General features: G+C 43.7%; 3 long non-coding RNA genes across 4 annotated transcripts; 1 reads left to right on the top strand and 2 right to left on the bottom strand.

Annotated features, from left to right (window-relative positions):
* Positions 1-417: 417 nt before the first annotated feature.
* LOC125746518 (uncharacterized) lies at positions 418-2,216 on the bottom strand. Its single transcript, XR_007399000.1, has 3 exons — positions 2,190-2,216; positions 1,709-1,793; positions 418-1,590 (listed from the first exon to the last, which is right to left on the bottom strand). It is a non-coding gene; the product is annotated as an uncharacterized LOC125746518 (long non-coding RNA).
* A 65-nt stretch (positions 2,217-2,281) lies between these two features.
* LOC125746512 (uncharacterized) lies at positions 2,282-6,929 on the bottom strand. 2 transcript variants are annotated; one of them, XR_007398998.1, is made up of 6 exons: positions 6,535-6,929; positions 3,402-3,436; positions 3,165-3,259; positions 2,698-2,750; positions 2,402-2,493; positions 2,282-2,300 (listed from the first exon to the last, which is right to left on the bottom strand). It is a non-coding gene; the product is annotated as an uncharacterized LOC125746512 (long non-coding RNA). The 2 variants fall into 2 exon arrangements; XR_007398997.1 differs by having other exon boundaries at positions 3,402-3,441.
* LOC125746516 (uncharacterized) lies at positions 6,335-7,615 on the top strand. The gene is made up of 3 exons (XR_007398999.1): positions 6,335-6,358; positions 6,450-6,600; positions 7,194-7,615. It is a non-coding gene; the product is annotated as an uncharacterized LOC125746516 (long non-coding RNA).
* The last annotated feature ends 12,970 nt before the right edge of the window (positions 7,616-20,585 follow it).

Consider the following 20,585-nt stretch of genomic DNA (forward strand, 5'->3'; position numbering starts at 1 on the left):
GGACAGCTGTGTCCATATGTAGCCAAGAGATTGCATAACTACACAATTATGTGCACAGACATGACAGAAGTGAATGAAAATGCCAGAGGCTGACACAGAGGCTGCATCTTTGCACCACAAACAACAACCATCTGACTTTTGCTACCTTAAGAGTTTGACGCTGACTTTCAACACTTTCTGCAATGACTCAAAGAAACCTTCCCCCCCCCCTTACACATAATTAGACCTACAATGCAGACAGGGGGGGAGCAGTCAAATAATTAACACAAACTTTCATTGAATAGTAAAAGATCACATACTATAATGGCCAAGAACTCAAAAATCACTGACCACTAATGTGAAGACTGCTGCTAAAAATTACCAGTTATCTTCATCTGATGTTCTGAGATCAGTTTTGTTTAAATTTTCTCATGTTTAACTGATTCAGTCAAAAAGCCTATCAAGCAAAGAAATAACATACAAGACACAAATTCAGTTTAAATGGCAATGTGTTTTTCTAGCAAAAGCGGAAATGCCTACAGAGCAGTCACGCTGTGCAGTCTATATTCCTCTTTCCCTCACTACCCCCCAACAAATATGCACCAAGAAAAGCCATAAATTACACGTCGCCTGCAGCCAAGTATTCATGACCCGGCCGATGAAGCGAGCACATATTCTGAGGTCTCCTGTCTCTTGTTTGTGTCATTCAAAGGAATACGCTTCTGCTGCCGCACAAGAATATGACCATAAGAATGCATTTAATGAAAGGTCTCCTCAACATTAGGTGGAGGCTTGTCTCATTCCACACTGGCCTCCTCTGAGAAGTACGCAGAACAAATAAATCCTAGCAAATGTGTTTTTTCTTCTCTTTTTCACAGTCCTTAAAACGCCGGGGGGGAAGGGGGGGGGGGAGTCTCGGTTTAAAAATGTCTGTGTAAAACACGATGCTAGACAATACATCAGGGACTTCAAACAAAAGCAGAACTGTGAGGAAATGAAAATTAGCTACTGGCTTTGCAGCACTGAACGACGGCAGACTCTGCCTCAGAGCGTCGGCCAATGTAGCCTCAGGTTTGAAAAGATGCTGCTCTGGCACATCGGCTCCCTCGAACACTGCCGAGGTCGGAAGTCAGTCATATAAGGCTGAGTGCTGTCTTCTGGCGTCATAAGATAACATGCCCAGACTTCAATGGCTGTGCCCACATTCTGCTGAAGCTTGCTTCCCTGACCCTAATGTCCATTTTGTTTTGTTGTGCCCTTCTTCGCGCTGATACCAAAATGACTCTTTCCATTTTCGTCCCTCTTCTCTGTTTTTGTTATACCAATCACCACTCTTTACCTAAATAATATCCACGTTCCTTTCTTCCATCCCCATGTCACAGAAGTACTGACTGCCTCCCTGGCCAAAATGAGTCCTGGAGATCAACAGCACTAGATGCAGGTAAGTGCCCTGGACTGCAGGCTTAATTTTGTCCATGCGAATGAGCATCCTTTAATCTTGCAAAAAAAAAAAAAAATAGTAGGGGAAAAAACCTTTCCCTGAGATGTCACAACTGAATGTGTCTATGTTAATCTGGGTGTTAAAGTCCAGGCAGGTCAGGCTGTCATGAGCTGTACACAACAAGAGGTCAATCAACATGAAATTGACTTCAATGTATATAGACTTAATGAAATTTAAAAACTGACCTCATATATCCAGAAACATTCTGATTAATGTCTATTTACTTACTTAGAGTCCCGGTCACAGCATGCCTCTGTGGTGTCAATTGAGGTTCTTGACAATCCCAGCTGGGCATGGCGAATAATGCTGGAGCCTACAAATCCAATCCAAAACAAAAAGCCACCTCCAATTTAGGAGCCACCTCAAGATCTAAGCATCCTGAAATGTGTGGGACCGACACTCAGTGCTTTGCTACATTTTTTGGCACCAGCAGGAAGCAGACCGATCAAATCTGTCTACATAAATGGAGTCAATGTCACAGTACAAAGACTACAGTTTTAACCACAGGGTCACTGTGAGTTCAGACAACCAGTCCACAAATTATGCTACCTTAAATCTTTTTTATTATATTTTTATAGTCTACCCCACTTGCATGACTAAGCTAGAAGCTACAAAGTTATGAATGGTATATGAGTCACGATGACCATGGCAGAACGGTGACTATGATGACAGAGATGAAGACTAAGATGACAGGTTCAGAGATACATACCCAGCACAAAAAGATCCCTTTAGAGTCTTACAGGCTCAGGCCATGGAGGAAATGCACAAAATGCACATTAGCATCAAGGCTTCCTAACATTTGTCTGTTCATAATTAATTTCTGCTCAAAAACACAGGAAATGTAGCATAAGTACCAGATTAACAAAAATGGAATCAGGATAGATGTTGTTATTATATTACTATAAACAATTTTAATGGAACCTTCTTCTGTTCTTTTCCCCTTTAATGACTGACGTGTCTTCTGCCATGCCCAGAAAGAAAATGGAAAGAATAACGATGCTGCATGACTTCTGCTGTTAAGGTAAAACATCCTCCACTAGTATAGACTTCATATAACAAGACAAATGCGAAATTAACATGATATGGAGAATAGAGAATGGTATTTAAACACTTCTGTTAATCTCTGAGCTGTATATTTAGGAAGAAAAAAAAATTTTTTTTTCATTACTGGTACTTAAAACGGCTAACTAATGGTTAAACCCAGAGTATTCAGTTACCTGTCATGACCTTTGACGTGTGCTGTTACCAGACATGTTGCTGATCATGTGACCTGACATCAAACAAAGACCTTTTTATACATTCTCACCACTACTCTGCTATGCATATTCATTAAGTAAAGCATCATCAAAATTAAATGTTTATTCAACTACAAGTATGTATTCATCAAGAGAATGATTCAAGGTAAATAAGGGAGTAACTTGAGAGGAACTAATCAAGTATGATTTTTTTAAAAAAACATAAATATGCATTATCCAGAAGAGCATTTGCTAAGCATTTTAAATTGAACATGGTCCATACTGTCTACTTCATTTATTGTCTCAGTAATTGTGAACCCACCAAAAATCTAAAACCAGCTTGACTGCTGAACAAAGAGAATTTTACCCTGAAATGATACAATCTCTGGTTCTGCTAAATTTTGTTTAATGTTTTCAAAGGAAGCTGGATTGCTTTTCATTTCACGTACCTTAGAACTAACCTCTTCTTGGTTTTATATAATTTTTTTTCACAACCTGATGTTGCCAGGAAGACATTTATGTTCCAGTTGTTTGTGCTGGAGGTCTGGGGAGAGTAAAAATGGTCTCCAATTTCAATATCAACACCCAGCATGTGTGACTGATTGACAAACAGAAGACAAAAAGTCAGACCTTTTAAAACAATCCTGTCTAGTGACTTCTACTTTAAAACACAGGGTCTCTCTTACCTGTCTTCAGTTTCCTCAGATTCCCTCATCTCCTTCTGTGCTAAGAAAAGGTACAAAGAACTCAAGTACAATAGCAAGAAACTCAATGCAAACGCATCAAACTGCTATTTACCAAAAGAGAAATATTGTATTTTATTTAATAAGTATCATTTCCTTTAGATTTAACAGGACATGTAACATTTAATAAATATTTCTGACCAGCCGTTGCTAATAGCCGCCCTAAAAATGCCCTTAATCACATGGTATCAAAGAAATGAAAAGAAGAAAGGACACAAATGGTAATGACTGCTACATGCAATTTTGGGAATTCACAAGCTGTCAATCTCCAAGAATCCAAGAACTCCGATCTTTCAGACTTCTGGCACCTTGTTTGGGTTACAAGTCTTGCTTCCCCTTCATGCAGCTCTCTTTGAAGCCATTCGTTCAGCTTTTGTTTTAAACCAGGCACGTTTCCATTAAATTGCAGGTGCGATCAAACAACTGCCTCATCTCCTTCAGGTGCAGTTTGTGTATAGAGCCTTCAGTCCTTAGCAGCGTACCTTTTTGATATGAATATAAAGGATTGGCCTCACATAGCTCTTCTGTACCTACTAATGAGCCATTCTCCTAGTCTCCTAGATGGTGCAAAGTTATTGGAAAACAATCAAACCATCACTCCCGACTTAGAGACATGCAAACTAATTAGGGAATATAGCACAAATATGATTCCTGCAGCAGGTTGGGAACCTTTCAAAGACCTCTTGGTATCAGAGCCAAGAGAATATTTTAAAACTGGAGGTGGTCTGAGGCACTGAGTGTACAGGTGTGGAAGTTGTACCCTTTCCATCATATACAAACTTTTTTTCTGAGCTTTAAAGGTCAGTCCTGCTCAGCCATAAATATCATTATTACACATTACATTATGTTGCATATGCTCATAATTGCTAACCTTAACAAATCCATGCCCACTATGACCCTGTACTCGATGAGGAATTACGGAAGATGGATATATTACAAAGAACATGAAGGAAGACAGCTGAAAGTGTGACCACCCACACCACAACAGCCTAACAACATTATCTACCTGTTGTTTTAATCACAAATAGATCTGTCAAGCTATGAAACAGATTGCTTAAATATTGGGTGATGTCTGTAAGCACATGAGGTCATTGCAGAAGAGCATGATGTAAATACTGCAGCAATTCAAAGCCATAGACAAAAGAAGAATTCTCATCTGACTCCTCTACTAAGCAATAAAGCATCGTATAACTTCCTATAGTGGTTGAGGACACAGCCTTGGAACTAGTCACCCTGCCAGGCACAATGATACGCCTGCACTGCTCCACTAAAATGTCCAACCTGTACAGCTAGGTAAAACTTTCTAAGTCAAAAAGGTCCTTAATCCCTTTCACTTCAGTGAAATATGGAGTTGCACAAGAGAGGTTGTCAGAACGCGTTAAAACTGCAAGGCCCTTTAGATAAAAGAATGATTAAAATGATAAACTTCTGGGGTGTCAGGCTGAGGCTAAAGCTGAAGGAGCTCGGAATTTGTCCTGCGGGACCATATTCACAAATTCACGAAACAATCTCTTTGGGCACTCTAAGCAGGGATACGCTCTCTGACGTCTTCTTTTGCGCTAGCGTTATCTGAGGAGTAAATTGGGCTCTGAAGGATTCACGGTGTGTACGATGTATAGTTTTAAAAGAATTCGAAAGGAAACAAGCGTAGCCTCTCGACTGCCCTTGTTTGGGCTGAAAAGACAGTATTGGGTTATCCCCCAGTGTGAGACAGACTGAGTGAGAGAGAGAGAGAGAGAGAGAGAGAGAGAGAGAGATGTTTCATTTTTACCTATGCTAATTGACAGCCTCCAAGTTAGCTAGCATCTTAGTACTTCAAAATACATCATATATACAGCAAAATCCTGTTATAGTGGACTCGCTTATAAAGGAATATCGTCTATAACGGACGAGGTCCGCTGGTCCCAGCTGTGCGCCTTTAAGAAAATGCAGAAAAAACATCGGATATAGCGGACTGGCACATAACAGAATTTCGCTTATAATAGACAAACAATTTGGTCTCCAGGGCCGCTTTTAGGTGTAGTTTTGTTCATTATGACGGACATGCAGACTCGGCCTACAAGGTGCATGGCGTGCCAGTGATATCCAGCTGTGGTTTTGTTCGTCTATAAAGGAAATGCAGGCTCCGCCTACAAGGCGCGTGGCGTGCCGGTGAAATCCAGCTGTGGTTTTGTTTGTCTATAACGGACATGCAGGCTCCGCCTACAAGGCGCGTGGCGTGCCGGTGATATCCAGGCTCCAGTAGTGGTTTTGTTTGTCTATAACGGATATGCAGGCTCCGCCTACAAGACACGTGGCGTGCCGGTGATATTCAGCTGTAGTTTTGTTCGCTATGACGGGCATGCAGGCTCCGCCTACAAGGCGCGTGGCGTGCCGGTGATATCCAGCTGTAGTTTTGTTCATCTATAACGGACCTGCAGCTCAGCCTACAAGGCACGTGGTGTGTCGGTGATATCCAGCTGTAGTTTTGTTCGGCTATAACGGACTTTCAGTTCTGCCTACAAGGCGCGTGGGGTGCAGGTGATATCTAGCTGTAGTTTTGTTCGTCTATAACGGACATGCAGGCTCTGCCTACAAGGCGCGTGGTGTGCCGGTGATATCCAACTGTAGTTTTGTTCGGCTATAACGGACTTGCAGTTCCACCTACAAAGCGTGTGGGGTGCCGGTGATATCCAGCTGTAGTTTTGTTCGCTATGACAGTATGCAGGCTCCGCCTACAAGGCGCGTGGTGTGCCGGTGATATCCAGCTGTAGTTTTGTTCTCTATGACAGTATGCAGGCTCCGCCTACAAGGCGTGTGGCGTGTCGGTGATATACAGCTGTAGTTTTGTTTGGCTATAACGGACATGCAGGCTCCGCCCACAAGGCGCGTGGCGTGCCAGTGATATCCAGCGCAAATACGTAAGCGGGATTATTAATAGTCACGCATCTGGTCATGTGGAGTTGGATTACTACATGTACAATGTAATAATCTATATCACTCTTTTGCCAGGTCCCCTGAAGTCCGTTATAACTGGATTTTCTGTATTTAGAAAAACACCTAATAATTAATCCACCGGTTCGTTCGCCCGCCTCACCTGAACGCCGCTCCCATCTGCCTTGAGTCCACGCGGTAGAGCGCAAGCAATCGCGCCATTTTCCAGGTAATTACAGGTGTTCGTGGCGGCGATACGGGGCACAGAACGGCATTCGCCTTTCCATCGATTTCCCATTTCATCCGCTTTCACGATGATTTATCAGCGGCGCTGACGCAGCGAGACTAAATACTGCTATTGCTTTGATTGGTAATACAAAATGAGGCGAAGACGATTACCTCTGTGGCTGCAATTTGATTTCAAATGATTTACTTTTCTGCTGTTCAGGTGACGTCCTAAAAGCACCGTCATTGGAGGCAAACTTGCCAGATGTATTTTTAGACACTTTTTTTCTGTCAAACTTATGAACCCCTGTCAGTATCGGTTCACAAGTACAGTCAACAGATTCATAAAACGACGCCCACCTGCACAAGCCCCCCCTTGCGCATGTGTAGTTTAGTGCTGACGTAGACGTGCGGATTTTTATAGATAGATAGATAGATAGATAGATAGATAGATAGATAGATAGATAGATAGATAGATAGATAGATAGAGTTTGTTGCGTACTGTATACTCCTTTCACCAGAAAAAAAAATCAGTAGTAACACTCATGAGTCACTATAAAAGTAAATGTGTCTTTTTTATTTTCTATTTCATGTCAGCACTGTCAGTCACATTTCACCAGGGAGGAATGCCATTAAAACATCTGTGTGGGGACCCAGAAGCAAGTTTTAGGAAACTGTTGTTGACAGCCATTCACGCGGGACATGTCTCTCTCAGTTGTCTGACTCTGCTTTTGTGATGGAGAGCAGATTTTTTTTTTAAATTTGATGTGATGCTGCTCAGTCCAGTTTTCGAGATGAAAGGGGCTGGCAGCCTTTTGTTTTTGAGAGAGATTTTCATTTTGGTCCAAGCAAAATGTTGACACTATGCATGACACAGTGAGCCCAGCTAATCTGGAGAGAAAACCTTTTGTATTAATAAAATTTGCTTTTCTGTGCTTTTCACAAGCCTGGTGGCCAAGGGCAGGATCATTTACCGGATGAAACCCTAAGCCTTGCTCTTGTACATTGTGAAAGACAACCAAGCCTAATTGTTTCGGAAAAAATCTCAAATTAAATGAACAGGTGAAGAATAAATTTATAAGTAAAGTTGTTTTGGATAAAATAGGCTGCTAAGAAATCACTGTAGATCATTTATTTTGCATAAATAAATATCAGGTGTACTTTTAAGGGAAGATCAGCTGCCTAAAACGATCTCATTCAGTACTTATACTAAGTATTTTTAAGCCTTTTCTGAGGCAAAAAATAGTCTCCAGAATGAAGCTGAAGTAGACACCAGGGGGTATTTTATCATGTTAGGTCTCACCACACTCTGTAGGGGACCCCACTTAGCTGGGTGCTAGCCACTATTTTAACGCCTGGTCCCGCAGTGGCAGCAAATCACGGCACACCTATTGTGGTGGCGGTCAGACCTCTGCTGGGGACGAGAGTTGTCTATCAAGCCATGAGTGACACAAAATCATAAGGGCAGGGAAGTTCACAAGTACTGGAGGCCCGGCCTGGCTCGGGCCACCCTCCACAGGGCATAACTGCCGGTGTTTGGCAGAAGCACTGCGTCAGCTGTCGTTTTGCAGAAAGCACGTCAAGCTATACATCTTGCTGATACTGCCCTGTCAACTCAGGACGGAGGTTTATCTTTTTAAAATGACATTCTTACCACTACGTTTCCCACAAATCATGAGGACTGGCGGCATCCCCAGTGACACACCAGTCAATTTTAGGTACAGTGAGAAGCCAGGTTTGATCTCTGTTGAGCCGCGTTAGCTGTCCATGGTGATAGTGTCAGAAGAATGCAAAATATTGTCCATGTTCGATTGTGTCAGTGCAACATCAGGATCCCTCCTTCCTACAGCTCTCTCCAATGACACCTATAGTTGGTTGGGTGCTTAGGGGCAGAATCATTTTATTGTGTCTATGTCACTGCAGTACATACTGTAGAGTTCCTAACGGGGAACACATCAGAGGAGGTCTGTGTTAGTCGTCACCCTGAGTCACCAAGGCTGTTGTGCGTCAAGGGGGTGGCCTCATGGAAAACAGGAGTAATCAGCTAATCCAGGCTGTGAGGGAAAAGAGCAAAGACTGGCGAGATTGTCCTCAGGGTCTGACGGCCATTGTGTAACATGGGGAAAATAGTGATATTCTGGAAGAGGAGACAGATCAGGGAAAAAAGATAATCCCTGGCAGGGATTGTTTACAGAGAATGAAAGAGGACAGGCAATTCATGCAGGCTGGGCTACATTTCTCAATTTCTACATATTTTCCAGCATTTGTTTTTTAAACAACATGTTTCTCAGAAGCATTCATTTTATTTGTTTATCACAGGGCTTGACAGTGCAAGCCAAAGTGCTTATTATTCGTGTTTACTAACTTGGGGCTATTTTATGTGAAAATAGAAAAATTATGCATCAAAGAGTATAACTGGAGCACGCGGTAACACCGAAGAGTAATCTGGTAACACAATTGAAAGTCAATATGGAAGCAGGATTATATGTAATAGCGAACGAATGCATTAAAGTGTATTAGCTCAGGCGAGGAACAGATGTGGCAGGATTGCATGGTTAAAAGGGCATATGTGTAAGTAGGAGTAGCTGGGAATTCTACAATTTACATGTGATCACGTCAGAGTAAAGATGTTGGAAGGCACCCGTCACAGGTGTCTTTTCCACCACGTGCACTCAACAGTTAGGTGTGGTTAGTGCTTGGCATGCCCTATGGATTTATATCCCTCTAGACCAAATTCTATGAGAGTGCATAACGGGTGCTTTAGGTTAATGATCTCTGGCATACAGCCTTGAATTGGCTGCACCTCATGGATGGGGTGGAGAATGGAAAGCCATGTTCTGGGAGCAATAACTACAAGTAATTTATATAAGCAGTTTGGTGTGGAAATATTTGATCTCCATCTGGGAGCTTTAAACTTAATTATTGTTCATTTCACTGCTGTGCTCATTTTTTCATGTCTGGCCATTTTTAATATCTCTGTTGATGTTTTTGTAGCCCACTTCTGAAATATTTGACCAGTTATCAACATGGATATCTATGTTAGAATAGTCATATGTTGGTATTTACAGTTTTTGACAATACTAACAGAAGTGCTTTCATTCAGCTTCGAAAGTATTAATAATCTTTTCATAAGATTTTATTCTGAACCAGTTACAGGTGAAGAATATTGAAGAGACACTCTTAAACGCAATTAATTTTGTTTATTGTTGTCAATTGCTTGTCGTAAGCACGTGCTGATTAATTATCTGAGTGCTTGATGTGATTGTATTGAATTACCTCCAAAGGTTAATCTCGTTACTGAGCGAGGTGGGGGCTGAGTGCGGGACGCCTGGGAGTTTTTTTTTTTTTTTTGTGCTTCATGAGGCAAATGAGGGGGATCTGATTACGGTGTCAGCGAATTGCAGTGCGGCAGCTGTGCAGCACAGCGTGAGGCCACGCCCCGACCGGGCCCGTGAGCCGGCTGCCTGCCGTGCTCCCTGCCAACATGGAAGTAAGGATTCAGCGGGTACGCCTGCAGGGTGGCGAGCCTTCAGTGCATTAAAGCTAGAGGAAGCCTGTAGCCACAGCCCACATTTGAGCACCTGACCTTTTCAGAAAGCTTGTTTCTGATGAGGTGGGGGAGGAAGGTGCAGAGCTAATCTCTCTTGTGTGATTGGTTCATATGTTTGTCAGTCAGAGTGCTGGTCTGGCAGGCAGCAAATGGCTTTAAGGGCAGTGTGAGAGGGTCCTTCACTGGAATGCTAAGTGAAGAGAGGACATTGAAAATCCTTAAAGCCAGTGGCCCTGTAATTCTCCACTCTTGTATGTTCGATTTCCATTATTATGGCTATAAAATATGATTAATAATGCAAAGCAGACCAAACATTGACGGCAGTATCATCTTGGTACCTTCTGTGAAAATTGCCAACTGGAGGGTTGATTAATTAATTGAGACAAATTTTTATTTTATAGTTTTCTATCAGTTATTGAGGACTGATATGGATTAAAGCATCATTTGATTAACCGCTCTGCCCAGGAGGAGAGGGAGCCCTTGGAAGCTGTGATTGTCACCTAGTATGGGGACCTGCAAGCACAGGCACACCTGGCCACACGCAAAGGGTCATATGCTCTGGATTTCATGTCACCACATAGATCCATTACATGCACAATGACTCTCCAGTTTCTATACTAATTTATTAATATGGCAGCTTGCTTGCTTGGTATGAATTCACTCACTCACACACATTTTTACATGTTCACCTGATCAGTTAATATACCATTCTGACATCCACGCACTCACTGTATTCCATTTTCATTCATTCATTCATTCATTCATTCACTCTGTTGAATCAGGCTTTCACTGATACATTCACATGCAGGTTCATTTCTTCACACAGTGATTCACGTATCTATTCAATCCTTCACCCATCCATTCATTCACATACTTATGCAGTACTTCACCTATTCACTGCCATCTCATCCTCCCCCACATCAAGAAACCTGCATTTGCTTTGGGATGCACCACCACCCATCAATATCCTTTTGACAAACACATTCCACATGCAGATTTCTGAACAGATGATAGTTTTAAAAGGAACGTGCACTTGTGCGGGAAGAAAGACAAGACCAGTGTAGCAGAAATTCAATAAAAACAAGACAGATGGGTCGTGGCTTCGTCAGCTAGCGTATAATTAAGTGGCTCTTCCTCAGGTCGCTACTGTAGAAACAGAAGTGTGCAGTTTTCTCTGTGCCTCCTATAATCCTCCGTCAGCAAGTATACAAGGGAGGGGAACGAGTGGGGCTTGGCCATCCGATCCATCCATTACTTTTGTGTAGCACCACAGTAACTTCAATGCCAGGGCACCAGCTCTCCCAGTCCACTCACTAATGACCAGGCTTTTGTTTTTTCCCATCATGTTACCCTGTTGTGTCTATAATTACCATATATCCTGTCTTGATCACCCTTATGTGGTTCACCTGTGTTTCTTCCTATATAATTCAGCATCTCGACTTCGATCCTTGTTGAGTGTTTGCTGACCTTATTCCCGTTCCTGGTCTCTTGCTGCAGTTCTAGTTTGGCTTCCAGCCTCCTTGTCACACGTCCGCAGTTGTTCCCTGTTTGGGGCTCAGGCCAGTGGTTCCTTTGTTCCCCTTTAAATTCCTTCACACCTTCATCCCTGCCACTGAGCCTCTCTGTGCATCCTGGCATGGATCCCGTGACAACCGCACATTTTTCAGATTCGTCAGAAAGTGTTTTGCGGTGATTGACGGCAATATTTCCAAGGGCAAAATAATCAAATAGAGGGAACCAAAAACAGTCCGTATTGGAAAACGTGAACAGTACCCCCTGCCCTTTAAAAAGCCACACTCCAGGCAATAGAGATACACAAAAGACATATGGTTAGATATAAGTGTGTAATGCAGCTTCCAGAGTATCAATATCTTGTGTTTGTTCTCTGGCTTCACTCCATCAGTCACAGGCTGTGTCCACATTCGTCCGTTAATCCGTTTTTTTTCATAGTTTTCGAGAGCGCTCTGACAAGCCCGAACCTCAGCCATTTGATGCCGCTCCCTTGCCCTTACTGTACCCCAGCAGTTTATGGGCTGAGGAATGACAGGCAGCCATCTAAAGTATTTTTCCCCACTATCATGAGAAGCTGGGATTTGTTCCTGGTGTGCCGTTTGGCACCAGGGCAAGCCACGCATTCCCATCCTTGGCCATGGATGCCTGTTCTGTGTCCCTACAGAGCCCTGCCACCACGCGCAAAGAACATACCCTTTTCCCCGGCTCCCTGAGCGATTAAAATGAAGACAGGATTGATTTGCATGCTCCGGAACGGAACCAGAACGGTGTTATTCAAGACGGGTCGTAAAGTCGGGGAATATTACGGCCCTCTTCTAAAACACGTGTTAAGATGTCATTTCAGAGCTCATTTCACCTAAAGGAAGCTTTGCCTCACATATTATTTTATTGCAGTCACACCCCCCCCTTTTATTACAGTATTTACATTGCAGGGAAGGTTTCTTAATTACATAAATAATTTATCGGGAATGTGAACAGGGGAGCGGGGGGTATAAAGAACAGATTATTGGTCGTAATCTGGGAGAAGAGCCAGAATATCCATCAGACGCAATTACGTGGAAACAAGGAAATGATTTTTTTTTCCCGTCCATTTAATACCAGAGCTGTCCTAGAGCTTTTGTTCACAGTCTCAATGGCAGCATTGTGGTCTAGATTTAGATTGATGGGGTTTCGAACCGGGTCGGCGTGCAATGCCGTGGACCTGGCGTAGCATGGTGCCGAGCCAAGTAAGCCTCCAGAGCTGCCGCACCGTGAGTTACGGTGCCTCACAGGGGACATTTCAGCACCACGACCTCGTAATCTGCCCACTGATCTCATTTCACGGAGTGCCGATATCTAACCGCGAGCGAGGCAGCACATCTAACCATAGCCGTTGTAGCTGACAGCCTCCCCCCGCGCCGCGTCTGCCGGGTTAGCGGACGCGGTGGCTAGTTTGCCGCCAGCGTGCTTGTCGGGGTCTGAAGGAATTCATTTCCTGGTGGCAGCAAGGCCCCGACTTCGCAGCTAAATTATATTCTATTTGTCATAACTGAGTGAGCGGCCCTCAGCCCAGTGTCTGTGCCCCATACATCCTCTGTGCGCTAAATCAAGACAATTACTCTTCCTGGGGTAAAACGGGGTCTTCTGCTCTTGTAAATAACAGGCTTACAAATGGGCATTGAGATGGCATAAGCGCTACGACTTATTTGATTATCCGAACATGCCGCAAGTCAGAAGTCAGCCGAAGTGCCAGTTCTCCTTACTATCTGTAGGTCTGCATGCACATGCACACCTTCCATAACGTAGGACATTAGGAATCCTGTGTGGGCTTCTCAAGCGCAAGTCCTTTAGTTAAGTCCATGAGCCTGTCACAAATGCAAATCCTGCTATTGTCATGCTAATTTAAGCATTTTTTTTGCCAGGCGACATACTGCACCATCAGGCTCCTTTGGGATGGGTTTACACAATCGATACAAAGCTGGGGTTTTGACCTTGGACTTTGATTGTTACAACGCACAATGACTTCCACCAGAAACACCCAGGTGTGTCGCATGTCCATGCCCAATCCCAGTTGCCCAGTTGTAAAGCACGGTGAGCACCACCCAATGTCTGACGCTCTCCATGTGATCACGTCAGCCGCACAGTGATTGGTCAGAGACTTCAGGTTGAGGACGGTTCTCCAGTGCTACTGAAGAAGTGAGCAATGACTACCCTCCCCCCACTCCACCCTTCACCTCCCATTAGTGTTACCTAAGCCAAACAAATCTGTCAGCCAATATTGTTTTTTTCCAGAGAACATTCAACATCCTGCACATGCTTAATTTTGTTTGCAAATTTACCAGCGAAACAGTAAAACACAAACTGGAAGGTAATGCTTCGCAGAAAAGGGGAGGCCAGTGAGATAGTTTTCCAAGACAGTTAATAGAAATGTCTTCCCCCCGCCCCCACCCACTAGAACCTTGGCGTAGTCTATTTAAATCCCTGACATATCACATCTCTACGATGTATCATTACCAGCAGAGGCAAAGCAGAGTGGGGGCAGAGCTGCAAGCGGCTGTGTAACATAGACTGATGCCACCCAGAGCAGCATTGGCGCCCAAACCCCCCTTCCCTGGGAATGGCGCAGGCTGGCACATTACTCCAGCTTAGAAGGCTAAGGCTCACCTTCAAGTGCCTGAAAATGAAATCTGGAGTTCGGAATCAGTCACATGCCCTCATGGTCCGGAGGGTTCCCATCTTCGTGAACAAACAAAGCCAATCATGGGAGGCACGGTTTGGCGGAGCCTGTGTCACTCACCACAACCAGCAGGGCGTGTGTGAGGGGCGGAGGGGGGCACTCAATGTTGTTTCCGCACAGAAAGTAACATGGCGCCAGTTGCCGGTCCCCCTTGCATGCCAGTCACTGCCAGTTATCTCTACTGAGCAGGTGTGAGCCCTCTGCTGCTGGAATCCTGGACGTGTCGGGTCAGGACAGGGGGAACATGGGGGGGGGCACGGGCTCCGGGTGTTGAGGTAAGTTTCACATTCTGCAGATCAAGCGGTCACTCTTCCAGGCTTCTTCGCAGAGCTTAATTGTGGATTTACATTTTAAATTAGCCCCCCCAATCCCCCTCTCATCTGTAGAACAAATCTAAATCCTCTCCATCCAAAGACACTCTCAGAATGTTATTAACCATGACCCATTATTGTTGTTCCCCTTCTCTGCCGCCACTCCTCCCCCCTTACAGCCAAAATTCAATGAGGACGGGGGTCACTGGATGGCACTAGCGGTGGATTATGTTCTCATTTGTTGCTATTAATGCACTGGAAGTGGATTCCTGCATCCTTGATGCACGCCAATGGGCAACGTGTCCCCTTTGAGTCATGGTGGCTTTTGCCCCACCCGCTGCACAGTGGACAGTGCGCACACACACACACACCATCACACACTGGGTTCAGAGGACCAATTGCCAGGGGCAGACCACTGGGGCACTGGACCTAGCTTTAAAGCTGATTGGCCGCCAGAGCACCCCTCTCCGCTGTCACTCACTGATTCAAACCTTATCATTCACTAATGATAAGGTTGGCCCCACTGTATGAATTATTGCCCTTCTTATGCCCCCCACTCTATTATGCCCCCAACCCACCACCTCCCATAATGAGCTCCCATTGTTCTTTCTGCCACTCCTTTCCCTCCATCCCTCTGTCCTCCTACTGAAATGAAGCATTAATGTGAAATGAAAGCTTCCGTACGCAGCACGTCACTAATCTGGTAACCCTCACAGCCTCGGGGGCAGGTGAAAGTTGGCGCGGGAAGACGTGTTCTCACCAGGCGCCGCTCTTAGCACTTAGCACTTAGCAAGGTCGGCCACCTACGCAGCTTCTGAATGATAAAGAGGTGCCAGCCCAGGAAATGTATTCACCGATGACTTTAGTATAAGGTTGCGTACAGTTCAACGCTCTATATGCTAGCCATCACTCAACGGCTGGTGTACGGCCTCCTCTCCCACAGCTCCCTGAAACACTCTTTCCAGATTTTCAAATGGCAAGCCCTCACATTAGCTTCTCTGCAAATATCTGAAAAGGGCTGGTTAATTATCTTGGGCTTTTTTGTAGATTAAATGATTGCAGACTTGACACCTCGGGACACGTCAAATTATTTTCATAAAAGAGGCTTGTCCAACCAAACCAGGGGTAAAAAACATTCACTGGATCCCTTCATTTGATCTTTGTAGGCAGATGATGGAGACCTTTGAGCAAACCATATGGCGCTTTGAGTGATATTACTGGCCTATGTGTGCGAAACCCGTACGAAACCCAAAGTGACGCAATATGTTGGGAAGATTTCTGCTGCAAATGTTGTGCTTATGTTGGTCAGGCTCTGGGACCCCAGTGGTGATGTACATCTACTGAACTTCAAAGCAAGATTCCAAGGCGTCTGAGGATAACATCACATTTTACAGGGGGGTTAAAGGCCAGAGTACAGTATCAGGGAATTCCACCAGGAGGGCTTTCCTTTTAGATCCATTAGAAGGACTTTATGCCTGGAACGATCTGGGAAATATCCGCGGGAAAAGCTGGAAGACAAGCAAAGCAGAAAGCCTCATTGACAAGGCATTTACTGCTTGGAAGTCTTTGTCCAACTTTTTATGATGAATTCCCCAGTGACCTTAAAACATGCTGGAACATTTCTCAGCCTTCTGGGAAAACTGTGTTGCTACATGTGTTTACCACACACAGGGAAAGCACCTTTCTAATTTAAGATGCAGTGCATGACAAAGGAACAAATAAACAGCAAATACCCCAATTAATATGTAAAAGTAGCTGCCTGTGTAAGAGGTCTATAAACCTATGTAAATTCAGTTTTTCTTTCACTGTTTTGCCACTTATCAGAAAAGCTTTGAGATGGCCCTCAGCTGGCCAGTGCTGAACAATTACAATCCTTTGCCAAAGATGGTTTTTTTATGAGTTCCAATGACATGAAGTGGTTGCCTGGATACATTTCTCATTACCATACTGAATGCCAGAACAGGTGAACAATGGCATAAACAGACGCGATGATGACTCGGAAAAGGTAAGGCCACATTTTCTCACAATGTATCCCTGGCATCGGGTTTGATCTTGTAGTTTTCCTCCATACTATGAGAAAGAGCCGGAATTTTATTACTGAATACTCCAAAGCTTGCTATTTTGGTTCAGTTCATTGATTCATAGGCACAAGAAGAGCTCAGCGTACTGAAAGAGGGAATAACCGATAGGTTTTACTGAAGTTCTTTTGCATCATTGGTAGCTATCTACAGCTAACAAGAGTTATCTTTTTGAAGAAATAATCAGGATCAATACTCCCATTATTATAAATATAGTTATAATAATTAACATAATGCATTTTTTTTTAAACTAGAGGCATGGGCACACTGCCCTACAATATTCAGACACTGCATTACCACCAACAACCAGAAGGCGTGCTGAAGCACTCTCAACACCCCTACATCCTGCGCTACTGCATTTGCTGTCAGGAGGTAAAAAAAAAAAAAAAAAAGCACAAATAATGGGGATGGAAGGGCAGGTCGCACAAAGTCATTTGTAGCCCGTTTTTCAAATCACCATCAACGGGAGCCCACTGTTCCGCTCAGCCCTGGCTGTCCCGAGCCATTGTTACAGGAACTGGCGGATGGTAAACCCCAGAAGCAACATGGCATCTGTATGTTTTAAAGAAAAAGTTATTAGATTTTAATCACTTCAGTGTTGGAGTGACAGATCGTGTTGGACGGGGCAGCAGAGGAGGCAGCGGGGTCGTCCCTGGAATGGACGGCTCTCTAATTAAAAGTGGGAACGGGGCCCTTCAGAGTTTCTCATTAGCCAGGAAAGTCTCAAAAAACGGAATACCTGAACAACATAAATCATTATGGGTGACTTGGCACTCTTTTGATGTGAAGCATTTTCCATTAATATGTCATCCTAATTAAGTTTTTTTTTTTTTTTTTAATGCCAAGACTGACTGAAACATTAATGTCATTTCGATGTTGGAGAAAGGTCAGCAGTCAGAGTTCACTGCTTCCTACACTTTGGGGGGTAAGGTATGGGTAGCCCGTGGTAACCGAATCATGAAAACGGGGCTCTGATTCCTTGCCGAGTGAGGCTAGAGGACACACTCAAAGATTTGGTGATTTCGGCAGCTGCAAAGCATGTAGGGAATGCAACAACTGGCCAGTAGGGAAACCGTAGATAAAATACATGCTAGTTGAAATTTGATAACAAGCTACAGGAACCTAAAATGATTCTGGTTCCTCATACCTGAGATATTATTCATTACCATTTAATAGTGATATTTTATATAGTTTAGATTAATAATATTTGCATACATTTTAAATGCATACTGTATTTAAAGACTTGGATGACAGATATGAATTTCATGTGTCCTTCATCGTAGCCAAATATATATCAAGCAACTAAATCAACTTATTTGTCTTTATGGCCTTTATAATCATCTTTTTAAACATTTGTGTTGAATTATTGATTGAATTCTTAACCCACAATTTTTTTAAATATAATTCTCCATGGAATAAATAGTATGAAGTTTCTCCCATTTTTATTGTTATTTCAGTGATTTTAAATACATACTGTATTTTACACGATGTTTATGTGGAGGTTTAATCAGGTCATGCTGCTGAGCACTTGATATGGAGGTCAGGACAACACATCTTTTTCTGGAATTATTGCAGAAGCCTCCATTGTTCATTTGACTCGGGTGTTGTCTTTTGTTTGTTTGTTCACTCAGAACACCACACTGGGCAGGGTCGTGGTAGTTGATTTGGACTGATTGGTAACCAGAGACACAAGGACCACAGTCTTGAAATGCCAAAGATCAACATAGCAGGATGTTACTTGGGCTGAAGCTTCAGGTCTGCAAATACCTCTGTCTTTGTTCTCCATCTTCATTCAATTTCAGAGACCCTCAAGACAAACTTCATACATTTATTAATATTTTATTTTTTTGTCTGTATATACAGGAGTTGGACAATGAAACTGAAACATCTGGTTTTAGACCACAAGAATTTATTACTATGGTGTAGGTTTAGAATTGACAGATACAAGACAAGTCCTGCACAGTGGCCAGAGAGATGCTGAGCCATTCCTCTTGCAGAACAGTAGCCAGGTGACTATGTGATGCTGGTGGAGGAAAATGTTTCCTGACGAGCTTCTCCAAAACACCCCAAAGTGGCTCAGTAATATTTAGATCTGGTGGTTGTGCAGGTCATGGGAGATGTTCAACTTCACTTCCATGTTCATCAAACCACTCTGTCACCAGTCCTGTTGTGTGTGTTGGTGCATTATCACCCTGATACACAGCCCCACCTTCAGGGTACAGTGTTTAAACCATTGGGTGAACATGTTCCCCCAGAATGGTTTGGTAGCCCTTCACAGTTACACACACATCTAAAACAAGTAGTGGGCCTAGGGAATGTCATGATACTACAGCCTAAACCATCACTGATCCACCCCTGTGCTGCACTCTGGGTACACAACAGTTTTGGTGGTAAGCCTCATTGGGACTTCTCCACACTATGGGAAATAGTGAAGGTGGACTTATCAGAGAACAATACATGTTGCACATTGTCCACAGCAAAAGATTTGCACTGCTGGCACCATTAAAACCAACGTTTGGCATAGTCACAAGTGATAAAAGGTTTGGCTATAGCAACCCAACCATGAATATTGAATTCAGAGAATTTGGTGATCAGTGGTTATTGTTGACACGCCACAGCACACAGTGTACAACAAAATGTGTCCTCCGCATTTAACCCATATGTGACAATGTGACATAGCAGGGGGCAGCTAATTCAGCGCCCGGGGAGCAGTGCTTGGGGGCGGTACCTTGCTCAGGGTACCTCAGTGGTACCTTGTTGGTCAGGGATTTAAACCAGCAATTTTTCAATTACAAGTGCGCTTCCGTAACCATTAAGCCACCACTGCCTACAGCCACCACTGGCCACGTGGATTGACCCTGTGGAGCTCATAACAAACAGGAAACAGGTTTTGGTGGAAACAGGAGATTCAAAGTGTGCATTTAATTCTGCAGTGAGTTGGGCAGCTTATGTTTGTTGGATATAATCCAAGTTAGTACCTGGACATCCTTTTCGGACAGCTTCCTCTTGCCTCCACAGTTGCTCCTGTTGGATGTGGTCCATCCTTCATGGTGGTATACTGACATTACATTACCGATACAGTGACTCTCAGTACACTACAAAGGCTTGTTGTCCTAGTCACAGATGCACCAGTGAGACGAACAATTGATCCTCTTTTCAACTCTGATATGTCTCCCTTTATATTGCGTGGATTGCAATACTTTATGTAAGGCTGTGGACGTGAAACCTCAAACATCAGAGTTTCAGTTTCATTGTCAAACCCATATATATTTTTACAATCTGGACTCTGGGTCTAATGCATTTTCAAGTGGAAGCATCACAAAATTTTATGAAAAATCTGAATCCACAGCATCCTCTAAATTATCAATGAATTATTAATGAGCAACTATTATTCAACAGGTCATCCAGATTCATCCAGTATTCATTCAGAATTTCTGCCTGGGATCAGGAAAGTGCATCTTAGACTTAATCTTAATTCATCATACCTTGGCAATGTAAGTCTAAAAGAGACACTGTTTTTGGTTGTGGGGTGGGTCCTGGTGGTTACTACGGGTTACTCTGTATTTTTGGGCAGTATCATGCTCTTAAAAAAAGGACCTGCTCAGTGATCACGAGGCATGACACTGACGCCCTAGGGACTCAGCATGAACCTTACATCCTTAACCGGTTTGGTTATGGGCTAGGTGCCGATAATCGGCCATTTCCATTTCGAGCAGGCATGCCGTCAAACCCATCTCTCCCCACGGAGTCACCATGATCTTACACTTCCCCGGGGCCTCACTCACATGCTTTCTCATGGACCAGCAGCCCCCGCAAGGAAAA

Source organism: Brienomyrus brachyistius, chromosome 1 (assembly GCF_023856365.1).
Source record: "Brienomyrus brachyistius isolate T26 chromosome 1, BBRACH_0.4, whole genome shotgun sequence".
Taxonomy (NCBI): domain Eukaryota; kingdom Metazoa; phylum Chordata; class Actinopteri; order Osteoglossiformes; family Mormyridae; genus Brienomyrus; species Brienomyrus brachyistius.